The sequence below is a fragment of the Saccopteryx leptura genome, chromosome 4 (genome assembly GCF_036850995.1).
Source record: "Saccopteryx leptura isolate mSacLep1 chromosome 4, mSacLep1_pri_phased_curated, whole genome shotgun sequence".
Classification (NCBI taxonomy): Eukaryota; Metazoa; Chordata; class Mammalia; order Chiroptera; family Emballonuridae; genus Saccopteryx; species Saccopteryx leptura.
Window position 1 is genome coordinate 220673399 of NC_089506.1, and position 17978 is coordinate 220691376.

General features: G+C 51.5%; 1 long non-coding RNA gene across 3 annotated transcripts; it reads left to right on the forward strand.

Moving 5' to 3' along the window:
- Nucleotides 1–6481: 6481 nt before the first annotated feature.
- On the forward strand, nucleotides 6482–13024 carry LOC136403988 (uncharacterized). Of its 3 annotated transcripts, none has more exons than XR_010751208.1 (3): nucleotides 6482–6720; nucleotides 7352–7623; nucleotides 12660–13024. It is a non-coding gene; the product is annotated as an uncharacterized lncRNA (long non-coding RNA). The 3 variants fall into 3 exon arrangements; XR_010751209.1 differs by lacking the exon at nucleotides 12660–13024 and adding an exon at nucleotides 9094–9269 and having other exon boundaries at nucleotides 6483–6720; nucleotides 7352–7575; XR_010751207.1 differs by having other exon boundaries at nucleotides 6485–6720; nucleotides 7352–7575.
- Nucleotides 13025–17978: the final 4954 nt, after the last annotated feature.

Consider the following 17978-nt stretch of genomic DNA (forward strand, 5'->3'; position numbering starts at 1 on the left):
GTTTCACTGGCTGGAGCATGCTGGTCAAGTCTGGTCTCCTTGCATCAGTCGCCATACATGTTGGGTGACGAGCGCACCAGGCAAGATACAGATGTTGTGTTGCAGTTTTGCATACTTGACACCGAGATAATGTTCTTAACCACGGCCATCCCAGTACATTTCTTTTTTTTTTTTTTTTTTTTAACTTTTTTATTTATTTATTCATTTTAGAGATGAGAGAGAGAGAGAGAAAGGGAGAGAAGGGAGGAGCAGAAAGCATCAACTCCCATATGTGCCTTGACCAGGCAAGCCCAGGGTTTTGAACCAGCGACCTCAGCGTTCCAGGTCAAAGCTTTATCCACTGCGCCACCACAGGTTAGGCTACATTTAATTTCTTAAAAAATTCCATTAAGCCCTGGCCGGTTGGCTCAGCGGTAGAGCGTCGGCCTGGCGTGTGGGGGACCCAGGTTCGATTCCCGGCCAGGGCACATAGGAGAGGCGCCCATTTGCTTCTCCACCCCCCCACCCCCTCCTTCCTCTCTGTCTCTCTCTTCCCCTCCCGCAGCCGAGGCTCCATTGGAGCAAAGATGGCCCGGGCGCTGGGGATGGCTCCTTGGCCTCTGCCCCAGGCGCTAGAGTGGCTCTGGTCGTGGCAGAGTGAGGCCCCGGAGGGGCAGAGCATCGCCCCCTGGTGGGCAGAGCATCGCCCCTGGTGGGCGTGCCGGGTGGATCCTGGTCGGGTGCATGCGGGAGTCTGTCTGACTGTCTCTACCTGTTTCCAGCTTCAGAAAAATACAAAAAAAAAAAAAAAATTCCATTAAAAATAGTATTTGGTTTACCGAGTCGTTATGGATTAAATTATTGAATGCATTTCCACTGTTTAGGATCCTGCCTGGAATAGGGTTCAGTGTGTCTCAATAAGTGTGGTTTGATCAATGTCAGTTTATCAACATCAACAGAAAACCCTGGGTGGTCAGCACAACCATTATCTTCAGTTTACAGAGGAGGGAACTGAAACTAGCCATCATGAATTTTCTGTATTCGCACAGTCAGGGCAATGCCTGCTTAGTGGCGGGTCCAAAATCTCATTTATAAAAGTTGGAAATTGTGCCAAGATATCCCTCAGTGGATTGGAATATTTTTTCCCCGGGGGCCTGTGGAAGTTATTACGTCCATAACATTCATAATATAATAACATTGCATTCATGAACTGTAACACTATTATTTACAATGCGTTTTCCTCATCCTTGCTGGGTCAGTCACTGAGAACAAGATCACACAGCCAAGAGGTGGCTAAATGTGCCAGGGACCTCCTAAATGCAGACTCCACATTCTCTCTGAACTTGGTTTAACTCCGTCATCTTGTCCGAAAAGTCTTCCCAAAACTACCTTATCTAAACAGGAGGACCATCATTCTCTGTTCCTTTAGACTCGTTTTTACCAGACACCCATCACTGCTACATGTGGTATATGTTTATTTGTTTATTTCTATGCAGTGAGAGGAGGGGAAGCAGAGAGACTCCCACACGTACCTGGATCGGGATCCACCCGGCAAGCCCACTAGGGGGTGATGCTCTGCCCATCTGAGCCATTGCTCTGTTGCTCAGCAACAGAGCTCTTCTTAGTGCCTGAGGCGGAGGCCATGGAGTCATCCTCAGCGCTTGGGGTCAACTCACTGCAGTTGAGCCATGGCTGCAGGAGGGAAGGAGAAGAGAGAGACAGAAAGAGAAGTGAGAGGAGGAGTGGAGAAGCAGATGGTTGCTTTTCCTGTGTGCCCTGACTGGGAATTGAACCAGGGACTTCCACACTCTGGGCCGACGCTCTACCACTGAGCCAACTGGCCAGGGCCAGCTTTATTTATTTTTGAGAGAGAGAGAGAGAGAGAGGAGCATCAATTCTTGTTCCACTTAGTTGTGCCATTGATTACTTCTTATATGTGCCCTCACCGTGGCTGTCCTCCAGCCGAGCAGGTGCCCTGGGGAACAGGCCAGTGACCATAGTGCTCCAGGACTGCTCCATCCAATGTGCCACCGGCTAGGGCTATATTGTGTTTTTTAATTTTCTGTCCCCCCTGCACCTCAGAACAAGGGTTTGTCTCTTGTTTGTGTTGTAGCTCCAACTCCCAGAACATTGCCTAAACATAGTAGGCACTCAATCAATGTGTGTTAAACAACTACACTTTTTGTGTGTGTTTCTGCATGATCTACACAAATATCATGGCAATAAGCTTTTGGTAAGTCAAGCCAGCCCCAGAAATGAAAATCCAGTTCAACTCAACCACATCATCCATACCAGTGCTTTTTGTATTATTGAAATTTTGGTATATGCGCTGCTGAAGCAAGCACTGTATTATCAAAATTGAACTGAGTCCAATTTTCATGATCTAAGTGGCTTTATGGAAAGACCCACGAGCCAGGCCACATCCCACAGCAAATGGACGGGAGCTCCTCATGGCTGTGGAAAGGGGGTGCCGCCCTCCTGAGGGGAGAAGTGACGTCCCACCGATCAGATGGTCTCACGAGCGCTGACCGTGTCGGCAGGTTAAAGGTTATGTCACTGGGGCGCTGAAACTGCAGTTAGGTTAAGTATTAAATCTTGGTGTTGCTGATGTGGGGCCCGCCATAAGTAAATCCTTATTGAGCCTGTTGTCTCCTTTTTAAAACAATATGTAACCAATGCCTCCCACCTTTATCTTCTTCCGTAAGGCAGCCAAACTTTCTTGCCTGTGCGCCCTCTTCAGAATGGCTCCTCTTCTTGAAGAATCTCTATGAGAACAAAAGGGGGGAAATTGCCTCAAATGAAAGAAAAACCAGACAAGAAAATGAGGAACCATCTCTGTCTATATCCTCTCACTAGTCTGTGGCTAATCTCTGCCCACCTCATTTCACGGTAATTTAATCAGTTTGATGCACTCGACGGAGGCCACGCCCTCAGAGTAGAGTGGATCAGAACCCTGCAGAAGAAGTGTAAAGAAGTGTGGAGAAGCAGATGGGTGCTTCTCCTGTGTGCCCTGACCGGGAATTGAACCTGGGACTTGCACACGCCAGGCTGATGCTCTACCACTAAGCCTACCGGCCACGGCCCAGTTTTTTGAAAATGGATGTAAGCAATCTATTGTTTCTCCACTATTAACTCAGTTATTCATTCAACACACGTTCAAATGGCAAAATGAAAAAAATCTGAAAATCCCATTGTGGGAGATGGGGATCGGTGGGATCCCCTATGAGCATTGGAGGAGCATCCATTGGAGGAGTGTTTGAAGAACAATTTGGCATTCTCTTGTAAATTTAAGAATCTCTACACCCTATGAGTTGGTTGTAGGCCTCAGGCCAAATTGAACGCATATGGACTTGCTCAGGAATTTCATGGAAGCTTTTTTTAATCGTGAAAAGCTGAAACAACCCAAATGCTCATGACAGGAGAAGAGACAAGCACATTATAGTCTATCCAGACAGTGGAATATTACACAACAGTGAAAATGAATAAACCACAGCTACATCCAACAATATGGTGATGGGGATGTTTGTAGCTGTTCTTGAATCAAAACAAGCAAGTTTCAGAAGATGAAAAATTGTATAATCATACCCTTTCTGTAAGTTTGGAAAACAAATAAAACTAAAAAATACTACATTATTTAGCGAGGCACACAAATTTAACCCATCTGAAAGAAAATGGCCTGAAAACACAAAATTCAGCATAGTGATTACCTAGGAGATGGAATAGGAATTATTGGTGATAATCTCGTTCTTGGGCGGGTTCACAGATATTCTATTTTGCTAAACAGAACCAAGTGAGGACAGGCAAGTCAGAAGGGAGCCAGGCACAGTACAATGCGGACGAGAGGCCATGAGGCCAGAGGTGTGACTAATCCACCAACATGCCTCTGAGGTTCCGTCCCTCCCTCCCTTCTTCCCAACCAAGAATGTCACAAGCATTTGTACAGAGGGAGGAAAAAAAAAAAAAAGTCCCTTTGAGAAACAAAAAAATTAGCCTAGCTTCCTAAACTCTTTCACAACATGAATGTCATAAGCACAAGAAAAACTCATTTTTACTTATCCTATAATAATTCGGCTCTGGTTTTCTTGTGTTGAGATCAGCCAAGGGACTTGGCCGGACTCCTGGAGACCCGGAGTCACACAAATGTCACCGGTGATTGCACACCATCCAGGGACTTCTCACTTCCTTCCACCCTATCCAAGTGGGACTCAACACCAGGGATCCCTGTACGAGGCGGGGCCTCATAAAAGGGGCCCCCCCCTGGGACATTAGAGATGGGCAGACACATGTCATCATGCTGGCTTCCCCCAGGAAGTCAAGGAGCTTTCGGTGAATGCAATGGGGGAGCAGCAATGGGGGTGTCACTGTGCCGGAGCCAAGGCAGAGCACAGCGTGCCAGAGACACCTCTTCTCTGAGCGGGTGCAACTGGTTCGTTCTCTCCCCGGATACAAACTATGTCACAAGTGCTGATGCGTGCCAGGTGCCGGGCTGGGGGGCCTGGCCATCTGTGGTCAACAGATCAGAGCCCCTACTGCAGGGCGTTTCCTAGTCTAAAGTAAGGGAAGTCATCTACTTTGAGAGACTCCAGGATTTGCTGTGTGACCTTGGTAAAGTGATGTAACGTCTCTGGCCCTTGGTTCCTTCACGGCACGTGGAAGGACCCAGTGCTTGCTCTCAGGGTCTGCTGTGGCCATCTTGGTCCTGCTCATCATTTTCATCATCATTTCCATTTTGTCCTGCCCCCCCCGCATATTATGTAGCTAGTCTTGGCTTCTTGATTTGCAAAACAGTTAAAATAGTGCCTCCCTAGAAACAGAAAGTAGGGGTTGGGGGAGGAGGGGCATGGGGGCTGATAGTCAGGAGGCAGAGAGTTTCAGTTTTGGATGAACACCTTTCCGAGATCTGTTGTATCAAAATGCGAGTATGTTGAACACCAGTGAGCAGTGCACTTGAAAATGGTTAGGATGAAAAATGTCACGTTATGTGTTATAAAAAAAAAAAAAAAAAAAAAGGACAGAAGAAAATAGTACCTTCCTGATAAGGTTATTAAGACAATTCCACAACAGTGCCTAGGACACACAAGCACCATTAAAAGTGTTGTTTGGGAAGTAAATTCAAGCGGCAAATGCTAGAGATGTCCCTTTGAAGTGCTTCCAACTTGGATGCACGTTCAACGCCACCGCGGAAAACGACGGCTGGCATTCACCAAGCATTTCCTCCTCACCACGCCCTTGCCGAGTAGTTTCCGTGTAATCTTCCCTCCAAGCCTCCCAGGCGCCCTGTGGACACATCCCACTATTATCCCCGTGTCAGAAACGTGGCCACAAGGCTCAGAGAGGTGAAGTCACCCGCTTGAGGTCACACAGGTGCCACAATGTAAAACAGGGCGGGCCCGGCTGGGAAGGGCCGTCTCTTCCCTACTGACTAGTCTCTGGCCCCAGTGACTGTCCTGTCGAGGGCCCAAGGGAAGGGACTGCCTCTGTCGGGGCACCGGGGGCACAGCGGGTCCCGTGCCAGCCACAGTTGGCAGGCTTTCCTCCCTCTGGCTCCCGCTTATCCTCGGATCTCTGGTCTCATGTTTTTATCTCGTCCCTACTCCCCGATCCAATTCCAGGAGGGCACGGACCTCCCCTGCTTCCTCTCTACGTCCTCCCCGAGGGCACCTGCCAGGTGCTGCCGGGTTATCGGTGGGGCCCCAGATGACTCCTGAGGAGTTGGTTCTGCCCGGCTTCTCCAGCGGTCACAAGCTTGGGAGATGGGAGCAGGGCAGTGGCCGGAGTCTCCCCTTCTACTGCGGAAGGGGCTCAGGGCAGACGGGGACGCCCTCACTCACACGGTGTCCTCTGGGGCTTTGTCCGGCCTCCACCTGCTCTCCCCCCCCCTCTCCCCCGTGGCTGGGCCACATTCCCCTTCCAGCAGTGCCAGGCTCAGTGCCCCCCCATGTCCCCCGGGCTCTCTCCTTCAGACTTAACCACAAGGTGGGGGTGGGGGAGTGTGTGGGGGGGTGGGGGGGTGCCATTCTCCTCTCCAGCTCATGCAGGCGGAGAGCCGGTATTCGAACTCAGTGGTGAGCTCACTTTCCCGGACAGGCTGTTCCTGGTGGAGTCTGTCATACCCGTGCTGGTGTCGGGGACATACCTGGCCTTTGGTTTGCTGGCTTTGCCCCTGGATAAAAGCGGCCTGGGGTGGGGGTGGGGTGGATGGGAGGAAAGCACTCATTCATTCTATAGACGGTCACCGGCTGACAGCCTGTTCCTGGCACCGCTCTCGGTGCTCAGAGCGCAGAGATGAGCAGGGCGGGCAAGGCTTTGCCAACCCGGAGTGTCCCTTCCAGTGAGCGGGAGACCCAGGGAGCAGCCAGAGGAGCCGAGAGAAGCCCTCAACCTCGCAGGCAGCGCTCACATGTCGTGAAGACAGTGAGGCAGAGCTAAGGAGATGGAGTGGGAAGGGGTGATGGGCGCGGCGCGGTCAGGAAAGGGCTTCGGGAGGGGACGGCATCTGAGCTGGCGTTTTAATGACAGGTGGGGTGAGGTCCTAGGGGAAGACGCTTCTGGGCGGAGTGAGGGACACGTGCGAGAGTCCTGAGGTGTGATCCAGGGACAGTCGAAAGGCCAGTGTGGCTGAGGTATGGGTCATGAGGCGGGTGACAGGCCTTCGGCCAGAGAGAAGGGCAGAGGCCAGATCCTGTAGGATTATAAAAGCCATCTGAACATTTTTATTTGAGAGAGGAATGTTCTAGAAAGGTATGAGAACTCAGGACCACCCTGTGTTAATAATATTCAGGGCAATTGGAGTATGGAGGGGGGCTGGGGGGGGGAAGCACAGGTCCCTAAGAGGCAAGTTACTGCCAAGCTCTGATTACCTTCAGCGCATCCTGGGAGGCCCAGGGAAGCGCAGGGGTGTTGGGCGGGTCTTACTTAAAAGGCAGAGGGCGGTGCTGCACAGGCCCTGCCTAGCTCACAGCCTGTTCCCCAGGGTCACGTCACCAGTCACCAGGGCTCAGGCTTCAGGCAGGCGGGGAGGGATTGGCCCCAAGACGGATCCTGTATTTCCTGGGGCCTGCTCCACCTGTCCTGCAGGCTGGTGACAGAGATCCCCTGTCCTGCAGGCGGGTGACAGAGATCTGTCAGCCATCCATTAAAGGTAACCTTGCTGCTTGGTCTGGGCCTGTGACTGGACGCAGAAGTCCTCCTCCGCGAGGCAGGAGAGGGAGAGGTGCAGAGAGGAGAGGAATGCCCTCTGTGCCCAGGCCTGGGGCTTGTTCCAAGTGCAGAGCCCCCAGCGTCTGACTCCACAGGGCTTTTTATTTGCAAAAACAAAAATACAAACAACAACAACAACAACAACAAAAAGCTCCACACTCCACCCCCAAAGGCTCACTCACGTGATCTGAGCGTTACCAGGCAGACAGCGCCCCTGTTTGCAGACGGGAGGCAATCATAGGACCTTTCGAGCAGGGTTGTGCCGAAGGTGAAATGCAGCGGTCAGAGACGGGCAGACGCCCGGTGTCCGTCACAGATCACTTCTGCACACATGACGACTATAAACTCTGGAGAAAATGTCACTCCCTGGAAACACTGGGGAGCACTCGAACCCAGGCAAGCGCTAGAGGGGTGCCGTCCCTGGGAGGCAAGGGACAACGCTGGGTGAGTGTCGCAGAGGCAGGACCAGTCCCTGCGGAGGGAGCGGAGCGGGGCGGGAGCTGGGCTGGAATACCACCTCGCTGCGCTGGTCCGCAGAACCGGGACAGGGACGCACAAACACGGCCCCCGGAAGCGGGAGCGGAGGGCGGATTCCTGGGGGAGGAGTAGCCTCAGAGACCGTGTGTGGACTCGGCCCGGATCTCTGTGGGCAGGTCAACTCTCCTGGCCAGGGCTGGACGAGGGCGAGCTGGTGTTCCAGCTGCCACTCACCCCCGGGAGGCAGTCACGCAGTGTGCCCATAGGACAGGGTATGCAACTACCCTGCTCGCAGAAATTAGGGGGTCGGGGAACGTGCAGCCACTCCAGTACGACCAGCCTGTTATAGAAGCGCACGGTCACCCGTGAATTACAAGTTGGTTTTGCATCTCATCTGCATAATCAAACCACTTTCTTTGACTTGCCGTTTGCTTTTCTGATGTTCTTGTTTCATAAAAAAAAAAGATCAAATGCTTCCTTTTTTTTTTATCGCTTCATATTCATTTTGACCTAACCCCTAATTTTTCTGAGCAGTATATGTATATAGTTAAGTAGAAGGCACAATAAAACATTGTATACTATACTTCTAAATTACGTCTACATCTATATTTATATCTGTACATGTGTATATGCACATGCTATGTGCATATATGTACATATACGCTTGTGTCTACGTAGAATATTTCTGGAAAGCTGAGAGGGTGCCCCCACGCTGGGAAGAGCACTGTTTTCCGGGAAGAGGAAATGAAATTGAGTGGTTGGTCAACCAACCTAGGAAGCAGAACCAATATAGGATGCAAAAAGTGGTCTTTTTTTTTTTTTAAGTCACATTCATTAAAGTATGATTTTCATACCAAAAAGCCACCCTTTTTGGGTTACATACAGTTTTCTGATTTTTAGCTCACTACCGTCACGCGACAACCGCTACAGTCAGGATACAGAGCATCTTCATCACCTTCTGAATTTTGTGGCCCTCGACCCCTAGCCCCTGACAACTGGCAACCTGCTTTCTAACTCCTACCATTTTTTTTTTTCATTTATTTTTTTGTATTTTTTCTGAAGTGAGAAGTGGGGAGGCAGAGAGACAGACTCCCGCATGTGCCCAATCAGGATCCACCCGGCATGCCCACCAGGGGTTGATGCTCTGCCCATCTGGGGTGTTGCTCTGTTGCAACCAGAGCCATTCTAGCGCCTGAGGCAGAGGCCATGGAGCTGCCCTCAGCGCTCGGGGTCAACTTTGCTCCAATGGAACCTCTGCTGCGGGAGGGGAAGAGAGAGACAGAGAGGAAGGAGAGGGGGAAGGGTGAAGAAGCAGGTGGGCGCTTCTCCTGTGTGCCCTGGCCGGGAATCGAACCTGGGACTTCCACACACCAGGCCGACGCTCTACTGCTGAACCAACTGGCCAGGGTCTAATGCCTACTGTTTTGCCTTTTCTAGCTCATTGTATAAATGGAATCACACAGTGTGTTTGCTGGTTGAGGCTGGTGTCTTTCACGGAACATGTTGCATTTGAACTGGCTTTATTCCTTTCGAATGAAAACTTGTTGGCACATGGTGCCGACTGTCTTTTGCTTTAGACATTCTTATTGTGCTTCTTACGTAAATTTCCCAATAGTTGATTAATTGGAGCATCGTTCCATGGGCTTATTTGCCACTGTCTTGTCTTTATAACAGCATTAGTGAGATATAATTCACATACCATAATATTTACCTTTGACACATATACAATTCAGTGGCTTTACATATATTCATAGAAGTGTGCAACCATTGCTACTATCTAGTTTTAAAACATGTTTGGCCCTGGCTTGTTGGCTCAGCAGTAGAATGTCGGCCCGGCGTGAGGATGTCCCGGGTTCGATTCCTACTTAGGGCACACAGGAGAAGCGCCCATCTGCTTCTCCACCCTTCTCCCCTCCTCTTTCTCTCTCTCTCTCTCTCTATCTCTTTTCCTCTCCTGCAGCCATGGCTCCATTGGAGCGAGTTGGCCCTGGCACTGAGGATGGCTCCATGGCCTCTGCCTCAGGCACTAAGAAGAGCTTGGTTGCTAAGCAATGGAGCAATGCCCCAGTGGGCTTGCTGGGTGGATCCTGGTCGGGGTGCATGCAGGAGTCTGTCTGACTGCCTCCCCTCCTCTCACTGAATTAAAACAACAATGACAATAACAACAAAACCCTGTTTATCACCCTGTACCCATTAGCCATTAGCAGTCATTCCCACTCCCTTCCCCACCCCCACCCCCACCCCCAGCACCCTGCAACCACTGATCTACTTGTTCTCTCCGAGGATTTGCCTATTCTGGACTCGTCACAGAATTGAAATCACCCGATCTGTGATCACCTTCCACGGAGCATAATATTCTCAAGGAGTCTGTCGCCCATGCTATAGCATGCACATATCAGTAATTCATTCTTTTTTGTGTGTGGCGGAATGATATTCTACTGTAGAAATGTCCTATTTCCGTTGATTCATTGAAGATGGACTCATTTCACGTTTTGGCGACTCTGAACAGGGCTGCCGTGAGCCTTCGTGTACAAGTCTCTACGTGGACACCTGTTTCCGTTGCTCCTGGGGAGATGCCCAGGGGTGGGACGGCTTCGTCAAGTGCCAACTCGTCACCGTCTGAGGAACTGCCAGACTGTTCTGCACAGCAGCTGTGCTCTGGCGCGCTCCCACCGGGAATGCCGGAGGGCGCTGGTGTCTGTCACGTCTTTGCCGACGCTTGTTCTTCTTGATTTTGGCCACCCCTGGTGGGTGTGGGGTGCTTCCTCACGGTGGCTTTATTTGCGTTTCCCTAACGACCGATGGTAAAGTGTCATCTTGTCTGCTTAGTTTGACCACCGGTTCTGCGTTTTGCTCCTCCAATGATCCGGCCTAAATCTTCTTCATCCTCGAAGATTTCTGGTGCCCCTGGTTTTCTTGCCTAAAGGAAGTCGGGGTGGCTGTCATCGCCTTCTCCACGGTTAAAATCACGTACGGGAGCAGCCAGGGGCACCCCGGTGCGTCCTCTGCACCTCGGAACCCCCTTTCTGTGCTCGTTCTCCAGCAGAGAGAGGCCACGTCCTCGTGAGAGTGAACGTCAGGCAGCCCTGACAATGCAGGAGCCGCTGGGGTGTGTTTCTGTTTTTCCCTGTTGGGCTGCTGGCATAAGGAGCCCCAAATGACCAGGTAGCGGGGTCAGGTGAGTGGCAGGGTGACTCTCTCACCGGGGAGGAGCACCCCTCCTGTGGGAAACAGGGCTTACCCTTCAGCAGAGCTTAAAATTTCTGGGCGAGGAAACACAGATTCCTAAGCGGGTCGCCGGGAGTGACCATGGAGGGGCGGCCACCACCCGCTGGTTCTCAGACCCGTTCATCCTAACTTGTGGGGACACAGCGCCACACAATGACCATCGGTTCAAAGGACAGATTGCAGCTGGAGGGACCACACCCTGGCCGAGGTGTCTGTCACTCCCAAGAGGCCACGTCAGTGCTGACCAGACACACAGCTTTGGAGCGACGGTGACTATCACTCATGTCCACGGTCAGCTCTCCTTCAGCATAAACTAAGTCCCGGAGCCCAAGAGTGTGTTATCCAGGACCCCGCGGGGGGAAATCAGACACTTTGTGAGTCTCGAGGTAGTTGGTGCTGACCAAGGCACTGTGGACAGGAAAGGCAAACAAGCCTCCAGGTGGGGTCCACGTGGGTCACAGCGGGGACCAGTCACTGTCCGCTCCAGGGTAGACGGCGTCCAAGGCAAGCAGCTCTTCACCAGTGGGTTGCCTGGGGTCTCCTAGTCGTGGCTCCGTACATAGGGTCAAGAGATGATGCCAAGAGGCAAACTGTGCGTGACAGCAGTGGCTGGGTCCGCCTGGGTGGGAGGAAGCCCCGTGGTGCGGCCCGGGCCGAGTCTCCGCCTATGTGACCATCCCTCTATCCACCCACCTTACAGTTATCTCTCGCACGGGCTCACCGCGGTCGCCCAGTGATAGCTGAATACAGAGGCTGCTCCGTCTCTGCTGGACGAGTCCGCCCGTCCGCCCGGTCAGTGACCTTCTTTCGGAGGGTGCTGTCTGGCGGCACGGACACGAGTTACGGGGTCACCTGTGGATTCTGCCTCACAGCCTCTGACTGCCCATCTCGCTCCCTCAAGGCTGCTGACCCGTCCTGTGGGCCACTCACCACTGCCCAGGCGTCCCTTCGCTCTTCTCACCACGTGGATGACCAGGTCTAATGTCCAGTCGCTCTGTCCAGTCCCCTGAACCTGCCCCTGAATGGGGACACGGAGTGTTTTCAGCTCATACTGATGGACCGAGTGTCCGTGGACCGGGCTTGGCTTTTCTTACTTTCCGTGTCTGTGTGGAGGAAAGCCCTTCGTTAGGACAGAGGTCTGAATGAGGAAGAGTGTCACAGCCAGAGAGATAGATAACAGGGAGGTCTGGGCCACGTGTTGTGTCTGTGTAACTGAAGTCAGCCCTCTGACCTGCTCAGAAACGGTCCTGAATGGGCCATTTCTGCTGTCCTCTGGGTTTCTGTCGTACTTGCCCAAACTTGTGACGCGGTGGGTCTAACGACAGCCAGCTCACGTTGGGCATCCCCTGGTTGGTCTCTACAGGGGATAAAGCAGGGGTCCCCAAACTACAGTCCGCGGGCCACATGCGGCCCCCTGAGGCCATGTACCCGGCCCCCACCGCAATTCCGGAAGGGGCACCTCTTTCCTTGGTGGTCAGTGAGAAGAGCATAGTTCCCATTGAAATACTGGTCAGTTGATTGATTTAAATTTACTTGTTCTTTATTTTAAATATTGTATTTGTTCCTGTTTTGTTTTTTTTACTTTAAAATAAGATATGTGCAGTGTGCACAGGGATTTGTTCATAGTTTTTTTTATAGTCTGGCCCTCCAATGGTCTGAGGGACAGTGAACTGGCCCCCTGTGTAAAAAGTTTGGGGACCCCTGGGATAGAGTGTCCTGGTAAAAGTGTGGGGTTTGGAGTCAGAACTGGACTCAGGGTTTCCTCTTCTGTATAGAACCGGCCCGTCGGGGTGCGGTGAGGATGAACTGCAGGACGCATGGGGAACGCTGAGTGGCGTGCCAGGCGGGGCCCACGTGCAACCAGCAATCCCTAACCCTGGCAGTAATCGTGTTCGTGGAACATAAGCCCCTCCCACCCACGTAAACGAGGGACGTCCTGAGCCGCAGGCACGGTCCCACCCGAGGACCCGAGGACAAGACACAGCAGGAGCCAATAAAACCATGGTCAGCCTGACCAGGCGCGGTGGATAGAGCATTGGACTGGGACGTGGAGGATCCAGGTTTGAAAGCCTGAGGCCGCCAGCTTGACCCCAAGGTCACTGGCTTGAGCAAGGGGTCACTCACTCTGCTCTAGCCCCCCCCCCCCCCCGGTCAAGGCACATATGAGAAAGCAATCAATGAACAACTAAGGTGCCACAATGAAGAATGGATGCTTCTCATCTCTCTCCCTTCCTTGCCTGTCTGTTCCTGTCTGCGCCTCTCTCTGCCTCTGTCACAAAAAAAATAAATAGATAAAAATAAATAAATAAAGCCGCGGAAAGCCTGTGTAAGCTGAGTCTCTAGTTCAGGTGGGAAGACCAAGACCAGCCGTCCCCGCCCGAACAAGCCGGCTTTCCGTGGCAGTGTCCCCAGGGTCACAGGGAAAAGAGCATTTGGGTGAGTGAGGAGCGGGGACCACCCCTCTGGTTCTGACTTATTAAAAGGGCTTCCTGATACGTAAGTGGGACTTTCTTTTCGAGTCCACGACGATGGCTCTCTCCAGCCAGGTGCTGTGCCTGCCTTGTGGATAGACAATAAGCCAGAGGATTCTGAAGCCAGCCAGGATTCGATCAAAACCCACCCCTGCCGCCTATACACCGTGTGGGCTGCGCCACGGGTGTGACTTCTCTGTGGGTGAGCACAGCTCAGCGTCCAGTAAGATCTCAATAAAAGCCCATGGACCTTGGAGCTTTTTTTTTTTAACGTTTCAACATCTGAGCACGCTTCCCGCTGAGTCCTCTCTTTGGCCACTAGAGGTCAGGCTAACCCCAAAGTTAAAGGCTCCTAACCAAGAAACCGGGGTCTGGTGTCCAAAGATCAGAGTCACCTGGTCCGGTGACACCGGACACGTACGTCTCTGTCCTTCCCAACCAGCACTCAACGTTTTCCCACCCAGGCTGAGAGGATTGGGGACGCCCATTGAGGGAAACTACGTTGAATCATATATTTCTGAGAAATATCAGGAGACAAAAAAAAAAAAAAAGGACAACGCTGAGAGTAAGAAGACTTTCTGGGTGTCAGCTCTGTGCTGGAAGCGTTCATAACATCCCCTTAGGGCTTACAGAACGCTGTGGGGCAGGTGTTTTTAGTTTCATTTTACAGATGAAAGGCTGGAGCACAGACTGAAAAGATCGAGATGGGCCTGGGTCCAGGCAGGCGGCTCAGAACCAGCTGCTTTCTTCCAGGTCTGGGGTCTGTGGGATGCCACTGGCTGGGAGCCACCTCCCAGGGCCTGAGTCTTTGGTCTTGGGCTACGTCGTCCAAGTGCGAGGGAAGACGGAGGGCCCGTGACCCCTTGCTTTGGGGGTACGCAGAGAACGTGAGTTCAAATGCTGGCGCTGCTGTTCGCCGGCTGTGTGGCCTGGGCAAGTGTGTACCTGGCTAAGCCTCAGTTTCCCCTCTGGAAAATGTAGACCCTTCCTTACAGGTAACCCTCCAACCTCTCTGACTCCCTCTTCTGTCTCCTTTGGAATATGAATTCTTGAAGGGAGCCTGTTTGTTTGTTTTTCCCTAAGAAATATTTTCATCATTTAATCAAGTTATAGTTGGTTGTTTCTTATCTGTCCTTTTCTTTGTTTGTTTTTTATTTATTTTTATTTTTGTCTTTTGAATTTAATGGGGTGACATTGGTTAATGAAATTTTATTTACTTTTTAAGATTTTTTAAAAATTTATTTATTTTAGAGAGGAGAGAGAGAGAGAGAGAGAGAGAGAGAGAGAGAGAGAGAAGGGGGGGAGGAGCAGGAAGCATCAACTCAGGATGGCAGCCCTGATACAAATTAGCCCCCACAGCAGCCTTGTGAGGCGGGTACTGACTGGTAAGAGCCCCGTTTTACCAAAGAAGAAACTGACGTACACAAATTTCGTGTCCGTGGTCGAAGGTCACACAGCCAGCACGGGGCACAGCTGGGTCTGAATGTCATCCATCCATTGTCCGGACTCCTTGTCTAGGATGTTGTCCAAGAAAGGCGGTGGTGGCTCTACGTAGCCTGGAGCTTGACTTTTCCTCTGGCTTTTGATCTTAAACGCTGAGAACAGGCTGCCCTTGTTCTCTGGTTTTGCCTGACAGCTTCCTCCCTAAGGGGATGGAGGGGTGACTCAGGCTACGCTGCCTGCGGGGGGGGGGGGGGTTCGGGTGGGGAGCAGAGTCAGAGCAAGGAACTCGAGGTGGAATGTATCGGAATGTATCGCCTCTGTCTGGATCCTGCCTCCCTTCTGCTGCCTTCCCAGGAGGTCCCCCCCGACCTGCCAGCCTCAGGGGTGGGGGCTGGGGTCTAAGGCTCTGCAGCCAGCCCAGGCCTGCCCTTCTGGGATGTCCTCTCCCTCCAGGACAGCGCTGGCCAACGGAAATATACAGCGCGCGGGCCACACGCCTCACTGAAAACGTTTTCCTTGAGAAGGGTAAAAAGATTCCAGTGAAATTCATTTTATTTATTTACTTTAAAATCTTCAAGCGATGGCTTTTTATTTATTTAGTTAGTTAGTTTTAATTTTATTTATTCATTTTTACAGAGAGAGAAGAGAGGACGGGGGGGGGGGAGCAGAAAGTATCAACTCCTATACCTGCCTTGACCGGACAAGCTCCCTGGGGTTTTGAACCAGCGACCTCAGCATTCCCAGGTCGCCATCTTATCCGTTGCGCCACCACGGGTCAGGCTGGAATTCATCTTAATAATGTTTTATTGACTGCTGCTTTGCTTAATATATAGTGTTTCCTTTATCCCTCCTACCTCAATGCCCCACTCATATTTCAGGCTGGGACCTACTCCTAATTTAGAGCTCTCTTTCCTCCTTTAGCCAACTTGTATTATGAATTTACCTTTGCCACCCAGCTTAGTGTATCCCAAGGTTCTCTTTACCAGGCCCCACTCACAGAGCTCCAGGAAAAAGCTACCTGGTCTCAACTCTCCAGGCAGAGGAGAACAGAAGCTTCATATCCACGCATGCTGCAAATGGCTTTTTCCAGTCTACCTGAATCATTACCAGCTAGAAGCAGCGGTCATTGGGACTTGGACATGAGCTGCAAAATATAGAATGGTGACAACAATTCCAGTGCCATGCGGACTTTTCCTGTGGGGAACTTTCCTGGACTCCTGCTCCCTGTGACAGCTCCTAACAGACTGAACTGTGGTTGGGTTGCATGTTTCAGGGATTTGGCATGGTGATGGGGCCAACTTGGACTTGGGGAACATGTTAAGGACACTACTCTTTTAGGGATTCTTGTTGTATTGGCCAAGAGTTTGCTTAAAGGCTTTTAATCACTGTAAAAAAAAATAGAGGACTGGATGAAGAAGATGGGGCACATATACACCATGGTATATTATTCAGCTAGGAGAAATGGTGACATTGGATCACTTATAGAGGAATGGTGGAGTCTTGGTAGCATTGTGCGGGGTGAAATAAGCGAATCAGAAAAAAACAGGAACTGCGGGATTCCATACATTGGTGGGACATAAAAGCGAGACTAAGAGGCATGGACAGGAGTGTGGTGGTTACGGGAGGTGGGGGGAGGGAAGGAGGGAGAGGAGGAAGGGGAGGGGGAGGGGTACAGAGAGAACTGGATGGAGGGTGGTGGAGGATGATCTCGCTTCGGGTGATGGGTATGCAACAGAACTAAATGACAAGATAACCTGGAAATGTTTTCTTTGAATGTATGTACCCTGATTTATTGATGTCACCCCATTCAAATAAAAATTTATTTTAAAAAAAAATGTTTTATTGAACCAGTATGTCTAAACTGTCATGGCTTCAACATGTTATCAGAATAAAAATTCATTACATCCTATTTTTAAGGAGATGGCCCTAAGCACACAGGGCTATGTTTATCTCCAATTTAATCTCTCTTGGAGACATAAAGTTTTGTTCTCTTTGAAGGGCGAATCTTCCCATGATTTGCCAATTGTGACAGGTTTTCCAGAAGGCTAAGCCCTGTGACCCAAGTCGGCTTAACTCACGGAGAGCAGTACAATATGTATTAATTCGAAGGCACTGTGGCAGACCTCGCAAGTTCAGCGGCTGTGCAAGGGCCTGGGGCAGGGAGACCACCTGTGTCCGGCAGACGAGGCCCCTGCAGGTCTGCAGAGGGATCCCCCCAAATCTGTACATGTGCTGGTTAGCACGGGCCCACGGGGAAACCCCCCCGGGCCCAGGAAAGGCCTCCGAGAACTCTCAGGCAGACCTTACAGAGGGTCAGAAGTGACTGGTGTTCTCTTCAGCCTGATAGAAAAGCACTCCGAACACAGGGACTGACCCAAGCAGAACCCCGAGAAAGGTCCCGCCCAGGTAGCGCCCGGATTAGCTCGAGACGGAACGTGGTTCTGGTCCTGCCCAGCACCCTTCATCCCTCAGCGGGACTCAAAAAGTTCAAATCATTTCCAGCAACTGAGCGGCATCTTGGAACCAAACCCGAAAATATTTAAAGGAATCCAAAGGACAAGAAAACAAAACAAAACAAAACAAAACTTCAGCACTTAATGTAAAGTTCATGGTGTTTGGCATCTGATAAAAGTCAAAATCACCAGGCATGCAAAGAAGCAGAAAAATGAGCTCTAATGAGGAGAAAAAAAATGCATCGATAGACACAGCCCAGGAATGACACAGAGGATGGGACAGGTGACAAGGACCCTCAATCAGCCATTAGAAAGATACTCTGTATCCTCAAGCAGGGAGCGGAAAGCCCGGGCTGGCTCATGAAAGACACTGAGAAACAGAAGAGGCCCACATCCAACCTCCAGCTCGGAGGACCTCCAGGAAGCCCGGGCCTCCCTGGGCTCCGACACTGGCCGTGGACGCGGTACCGGACGGGCACGGGGACCTACGGGCCTGCCGAGGGCCAGCCAGTCGTGTGCGGGTGCTTGACTTCCTGCAGGACAGACGTCACAGCACGGGTCTAGGTGATCCTGAGAGCACGTCTGTTAAAGCCGGGGGGGGGGGGGGTAGGACAGGACGGTGACACAAGGACGGGCCTAGAACAGAAGGAGGAACAGAGGGCGTGGGGCGGGGGGGGGGGGTCTACCTCGGCTCGTTAGGAACCTCAAGGGCAAGAAGTGAGCAGAG